The sequence below is a fragment of the Pipistrellus kuhlii genome, unplaced genomic scaffold (genome assembly GCF_014108245.1).
Source record: "Pipistrellus kuhlii isolate mPipKuh1 unplaced genomic scaffold, mPipKuh1.p scaffold_m20_p_3, whole genome shotgun sequence".
Classification (NCBI taxonomy): domain Eukaryota; kingdom Metazoa; phylum Chordata; class Mammalia; order Chiroptera; family Vespertilionidae; genus Pipistrellus; species Pipistrellus kuhlii.
The window spans coordinates 63,115,701-63,123,390 of record NW_023425529.1 but is presented as its reverse complement, the minus strand read 5'-3'; positions in this window follow the sequence as shown (position 1 = coordinate 63,123,390).

Genomic DNA, 7,690 nt, shown 5'->3' with positions numbered 1-7,690 from the left:
AATATTTTACCCACCAGAGACTATTTCAGGGGTGAAAATGGCAGGTGCTGAAAGGTGGAATTCCTTTATGATGTTGATACTGTTAATAGATTATGAAAATTGCTATAGTAAAACACAAGATTAAACAAAATAATGCAATCACAAAGAAATTTAGGCTGTTTTACTAGTTCCATGTTTTAGACATTTCTCTGACACATTATTGACAGGCGGTCATTATATCCTCTGCTTAAATAATTACACTCACAAGGAAGTCACCATTTCTCTAAGACTAGATTCCTCACTCAACAAGTATTTCTTTAGGACCTCTGTGTGTCAGAGCTACAAATGCTGAACAAGCTAGACATATGTATCCACATGAAGCTTTTAGTTAAAGGTGTTACAGACAAATCAAACTATTCTAGAACCATATTTTTTAAAAAATATCCTGACTATGTGTCAGGAGCTATTTTATTTTATTTTTATTGTGGTAAAATAGACATAACAAAATTTATAATTTTAATCATAATTAGTATAAAAATCAGTGGCAGTTATATTTACAGTGCTGTATAACCATTACCACTATCCTATGCTGTTTTAAATATGTGTCTACTCATTTAAAAAATAAAATAATCCTCAATATAGATATTATTATGTTCATTTTAGAGATGGAAAAAGTGAGAAAAAGTGGGAAGATGAACTTTACTTCATTAAAATATAAATAAAGGATAACTGAGAAAGGTATTTGGTACATAAATGTCAAAGGAGTAAAATCATGAATGTTTCATTAATGCAAATTTAAGAATAACTAAAAATTCCTGAGAAAATGAACAACAGCATTAGAAAAATGAATGAAGGAGGTGAACAAAAAACAAAACAAAACAAAAAAGACCAACCCAAAAATAATGTGGTAGAAGGTGGCCTTAGGAACTAACCAATAGTTTGCTTCCATTCCAAAGTTAAAACCATGAAATGGAGTATAAATCTGGAAATAGTAATATGAAATTTTGGCTTCTAAACTTACATTACTCTTAAATTCTTGAGGTCAATATTTATTTAGTATAGTAGTATGTATGCAACAACTTTTAGAAATCTTCCCTGAAACAACATTTCCCCAGATTACCTTAATAACTCTCAAAAAATATAGTATTTGTAAATCTGAGTGCAGTTTATGAAAATATATTTAAGTCTACAAATAATTAAAGAAATAAAAGTTAATATAATTTATCTCACACACTATTGAGAGGATTATATGAATTATATTAAAGCACTTAGTTGCTTGGAACATTGAAAATATTATTTAACTTTAGTTTGATTAAATTAATACTATTAATAAGTACTACCTCATTTTCATTTATATTTATGAGAGTTAAAATAAATTTTTAACACTTAGCATTTTGCCAGATATATTATTATATATCCTTAATACATACTTCTTGAATTATAGTCATCAGTGTGGTATCACTAATTATAAGGCACAAATCCATTGTGTCAATACCAGTTGAGTATCTGGTGATTTTCACTAGGGGTGCGTAGCTTTCCTGAGGGAAAATGGGACTTCCACAGAGAGTGATGATGATGGGATTTGCTTGTTTCCTTTGCTGCAGTGTGTACATCAGGGTAGATTGAATTGCAGATTACATTACCTAGTTTTAACTAAAGAAAGAATCAAAACATGATCATATGTCTTGCAAAAATAGCTGAAAAGATATTGCAGATTATAGTTGTAAAGATATAAATACAAGGAAACAATATCAATCATTTGATTATTGTTTTCCTAGCATAAACATCTCTTTTATACATTTTAAAATTCATTTTATGTTATCTTTTTTAGGTTTAACTTTTGTGTATTTTTAAATATATATTGCTCTATTTTAAAAATACACACAATACAAATAATTAATGCTACATATATACTTTTGGTTCAAGCTTAGAGTCACTAATTTCCTGGTTTGTTAGGGAATGCCTTGGGCTTACTGTGTTTTCCTATGTCCTGGGAAACACCTCAGTCTCAGGCAAATCAAGACTGTTGGTCACTGCAATATATATATATTTTTACTGATAGAATGGATAATCAAAATATTATGGGGACTATATTAAACCCTCCTTCCCAAGTGTTAAGAACGGGATAAATCTGACCCAGTTAATACTGACAAGCTTGATCCTTTAACCTCCAAATAATAGGCAATTTATGGGAATTTCAAACATAGGTAGGACAAAAGGATTCCTAGAAAATTATACTACTCAAACCCTGAGTTAACAGCCCTCATCCTGCCTAATACTAGACAAACATGTAAATTGACCCTACCTCTGCTATGCCCACAGCCAATCAGAGTGAGTATTCAAATTAACCCAACAAAGATGGATGTTAATTTGCATATGCAGGCACCCAGCAGCCTGGGTCCTGGGAACTTTCTGAGCACCCAGGTCACTCTGAGGTAGGCCCCAAGTGGGTCCTGAGCAACCTTGGAAAATCCTGATCCAGGGGGCTCCTGGGTAGGGGCAGAGCCAGCCACCAGAGGGAGCTGGAGGGCACTGCCCAGGCCCAGAGGTTTTAGGCCTTAGCAAGGGTGAAGCTGGAGATCAGAGGCAATCAGTGTGAACTATAGAGGAAACACCTTTTCTGACTGCTTATTGGCTAAGCTTCCTGTATGCCACTGGTAATATTCTTAGTAACTTGGGTAATAAGAATCCAAAAAGGTGATCTAGGGTTTTTCCACCACACTTCTGGAGAAAAAAAAAAACAAATTTCTGCTGCTAGAAGGCTAAGAAATGTCATATCCTGCCCTAGCCAGTTTGGCTCAGTGGATAATGCCTAGGTTTGCCCGACTGCAAGGTCCAGGTTTGATTCCAATCAAGAGCATGTATCTAGGTTGCAGGCTCCTCCCTGGCTGGGGCCCAGGTCAGGGCTCATGCAGGAGGCAACCAGTCAAAGTGTTCCCTCTCACTTTGATGTTTCTCTGTCTTTCCCTTTCTCTTCCACACTCTCTAAAAATCAGTGGGAACATCCTCAGGTGAGGATAAAAAATAAAATAAAATAAAGAAATGTCATATCCTATGAAAGAGACATCTTGAAAATGCCTAAAGAAAGTTGTCATTTTTTCTTGGTGAAGGGACTGGAGTCCCTGTTGATGAAAATACCTTTGTGGCTGTGATGACTGGCAGTGGCTTCAGCAGCGGGGTGATGGGGCTGGTGCCTTCCCCTGATCAGCCTGTTCACTTCCCACAAAGGGAGGAGGCCTAAGCCACAGGGAGTGGGCCTAAGCCATCAGTAGGATATCCCCTGAGGGTTCTTAGTCTGTGACGGGGGGGCAGGCTGGGCTGAGCCCCCCCCCCCCCATCAGTGCACGAATTTCATGCACCGGGCCCCTAGTTAATTTGAAAAGACCAAGCCCAGAGTAGTTTATCTAGTAAATCCAATGTGAGTGAAATAGGAGGGTTGCTAACAGTCATTATCCTATACTAGAGGGATGATACATGAAATTCGTGCAAGGGGTTCAGTGGTGAGCCGGCCTAAGCCTTCAGTCAGACATCCTTAGCACTGCTGCAGAGCAGGAGAGGCTCCTGCCACTGCCACTGCACTTGCCATATGTGAGCCCAGCTTCTGGCTGAGTGCTGCTCTCCCTGTGGGAGCACTCTGACCACCAGGATGCAGCTCTTGCATTGAGGGTCTGGCCCCTGGTGGTCAGTGCACATCATAGTGACCAGTTGTTTCGCTGTTGGGCTGAAACCAGTTCTACAACATCCCCCATGGGGTCCCAGATTGTGAGAGGGTGGAAGTCAGGCTGAGGGACCTCACCAATGCATGATCAGGGCCAGGGAGGGACAAGGGAGGTTGGCCAGACAGAGAGGCACCATGGGAGAGATCCAGAGCATGTCCAGCCCATTTCACTCAATCCTGATTGGCCAGACACCAGCAGCAAGCCAACCTACCAGTTGAAGCATCTGCCCCCTAGTGGTCAGTGGAAGTCATAGCAACTGATTGACTGTCTCCTGGTGGCCAGTGCACATCATACCAAGTGGTTGAGTGGCCTTAGCATATCATTAGCATATTATACTTTGATTGGTTGAACAAACAACCATACCACCGGAACTTAGCATATTAGGCTTATATAGGACTGTAGTCAGCAAACTGTGGCTCATGAGTCACATGTGGCTCTTTGGCCCCTTGAATGTGGCTCTTCCACAAAATACCATGGCCTGGGCGAGTCTATTTTGAAGAAGTGGCAATAGAAGAAGTTTAAGTTAAAAATTTGGTTCTCAAAAGAAATTTTAATCATTGTACTGTTGATATTTGGCTCTGTTGACTAATGAGTTTGCTGACCACTGATATAGAATAGTAAAAGGCTAATATGAAAATTGTCTCCTCAACAGGGAGTTCATCCAGGAGTTTGACCAGGAGGTGGGGGTCAGCCGGCCAACCACCCATGGCCCCTCCCCTTGGCCAGCCTGGCCCAATTGACCCCAATCAGGGCAGGCTGGCCAGACCCCACCCATGCAGAAACTCGTGTACTGTACCTCTAGTTAAGAATAAGATCTGTTTAGAGTAAAATAATTGCAAGTGATACCAGGCCTCTTAAAATATCTAGTCAAGAGTCTTTGGTTATGATCACAAGAAGTAGAAAAGACATCTCCTTGGTTCAGATCTTCTCTTATTGTCAATGAAGGGAAATTCCACTAGTAAGTCAGAGGCCCTCCCGCTACCCAACCTCTGTTCACAGCTTAAGCAGAGGTAGAACACTCTTCAAATAGACATCCCATTTTCTGAGAACTGTCACTACTGTAACAGGGAATAAAGCTTCATACCAGTCTGACTAACCATGAGATAGAAGTAGAATAAAATGTACTAAAAAACTGATAAAAGCAATGAACATACTGACAGTTTCCTTATAAACACATTGCAGGCATCAGCAGTTCTAGTTCTTGCTTATACAAAAAACGGCCTTGACTTTGGTTTGATGTAGATCATCCAACTGCAGGAATTTGGCTAGCACTGATCAGTTCCATATGTTGACATTAACAATCCATCTTGGGACTAGCAAGGACACTGCCTGCTTGTCCACAGCCTCTCCTCCTGATTTCTTTGTTCTGTATCCCTCTCTTTCCCTTTAAAAATCCCTGCCTACACTGAGGTGCTAAGATGGATTTTGGACAAGAGTCTCTCATCTTCTTGAGATGTCGACACTTGAATAAACCTTTCTTTTTTTTTTTTACCAGCATCTCTCTCACAAGTTTGGTTTTCATGGTGGCAGGCAGTCGAACCTTGTTTCTGATTACACTATTGGCACGTTCCTGTAGCTGTCAATTTAATACTCTGACAAATATTTCTTTAAAATCAGAGGATATAATTTTGTAAAAATTTATTTTTCACACGGTCTGTAGAATTTTAATTAACCTGATTAAAGAAACTTATATGTGTTTGGATGAATAAGGAGTCTGAAGAAATAAGGGAGTAATTATATTTAAAAAAAATCAGAGAATATTTTAATTATTAATGAAAAATTTTAATTAAAAATCTATGAAGACAATGCAACCATTAGAAAAGTATACTCTATAAATGTCAACTTACCTATAGCCTATTTAAAAGTACAAGTTGAGGAGTAATTATGAATTAAAATCTTAACGACATAATAAAAAAATAGTTTACTAAAATGATAATGACTCCGTGTAGATGATACCAAATAGCAGTGTGGTGGTAAATTTTACATGTCCATGTAGCTAGACTATGTTTGCCAGTGTTTGGTCAAACACTGATTTAGATGTTGCTATAATGTGAGTAGCTCCATCCAATCGGTTAAGAGTAAAGGCAGAGATTCCCTGAGTATTAGTGCCTTCAGATCACAAAACAGGGAGTCTGTCTTATTTTCCAGGTTTTAGACTCAAGACTACAACAGCAACTCTTACATGAGTCTCCATTTTGCCAGCTTGCCATACAAATTCCAGACTTGCTAGCTGCCACATCATGTAAGCCAATTTCTTTTCTTTTCTTCTTTTCTTTCTTTTTTTTAAAATATATTTTATTGATTTTAGAGAGGAAGGGAGAGGAAGAGGAAAAAACAGAAATATCAATAATGAGAGAGAATCATTGATCGGCTGCCTTCTGCATGCCCCCTACTGGGGATTCAGCCCGAAACCCAGGAATATGTCCTTGGCTGGAATGGAACCTGGGACACTTCAGTCCAAAGGCCAATCTATCCATTGAGCCAAACCAGCTAGGGTATAAGCCAATTTCTTAAAATCTTCCCCCCCTCTCTCTTTCGCTCCCCCCACCTCTCGATTTTTATCTCTCTCTTACAATCTCCACACTGTTGGTTTTCTGGAGAACCCTGACTAACACAGGAAGATTTGAAATGTAAAAAATCACTTGGTTTAATATTTAAAAAATACATATTTTTATTGATTTCAGAGTTGAAGAGAGAGAAAGAGAGAGATAGAAAGATAGAGATAGATAGATGAGAGAGAGATAGATAGAGAAAGAGAGAGAAACATCAATGATGAGAGAATTATTGATTGGCTGCCTTCTGCATGCCCCACACTGGGGATAGAGCCTGCAACTCCAGCATGTGCCCTCACCAGGAATCCAACCATGACTTCCTGGTTCATAGGTCTACACTCAGCCACTAAGCCATGCCAGCCCTGTGGTTTCTTTTTAAAAAAATATTTTCATATGTTTTTATTGATTTCAGAGAAAGGAAGGAAGAGAAAGAGAGAGAGATAGAAACATCAATGATGAAAATCATTGATTGGATGCCTCATGCAAGACACTGGGGACCAAGCCCTAAACCTGGGCATGTGCACTGGTACATGGTTTGATGCTCAATTACTGAGCAATACTGGCCCGGCCACTTGGTTTCATTTTTAAGAATAGCATCAATCACCAAGAAATGTGGAAATTCTTAGGTATTTGGTAATGTTTATCAAATAACTCTCAAAATAAGGTGGGGGGGAGATATCTGTAATACTCTCAAAGATAAAAAATAAAATATGAACTCTTAAAAATGCATTTAAAAATAGTTTTCAATATTTATAGCTGAGGGAAGTTGGTGGTTATTTTAGTTGATAAGGAAAACATCTAGATATTTTAGTCCAGAATGGTCAACTACTCAATATAAATTATTTTTTAAAACTGTATTAATGGAATAATCTTTTTTATTTGTCTTCAGAAAAAATGCCAGAATTGAGAAATTCTTTGGTTTGTAGAGATGTTTTAACTATACTACAGATAAGTTTAGAGAGGGTTTTTAAAAGGTATACTATATGCATTTGCTATATCTTAAAAGAGTTATTTTAATTTTCAGAACATACTTTCACTTATCAAAGTTTTAATATTTAATTGATTTCCCCTTTCGATTCTGTTCTCATTATTACAAATATTATGCCAATAATATAACCTGACATGCCATCAGATATTTACCTCAAAACCCGTGTTTCCCCCAAAATAAGACATCCTCCGAAAATAAGACCTAGCGAGTGGAAAGATAAGACTTCCCCTGAAAATAAGACCTAGTGCAACTTTGGGAGAAAAAATTAATATAAGACACTGTCTTATTTTTTGGGGAAACAGGGTAATATTTTGTTTCTGAATAATGTTTATGTTATTCTTAAAGGAAACTATAGGCATGTAAGAAAAAATATCTGGTATCTGCAATGTTTAGTTCTTTAGATCTACTGCAGTCAAATGAAAATTTCTAAAGTAGAGAATGCAAATATTGAT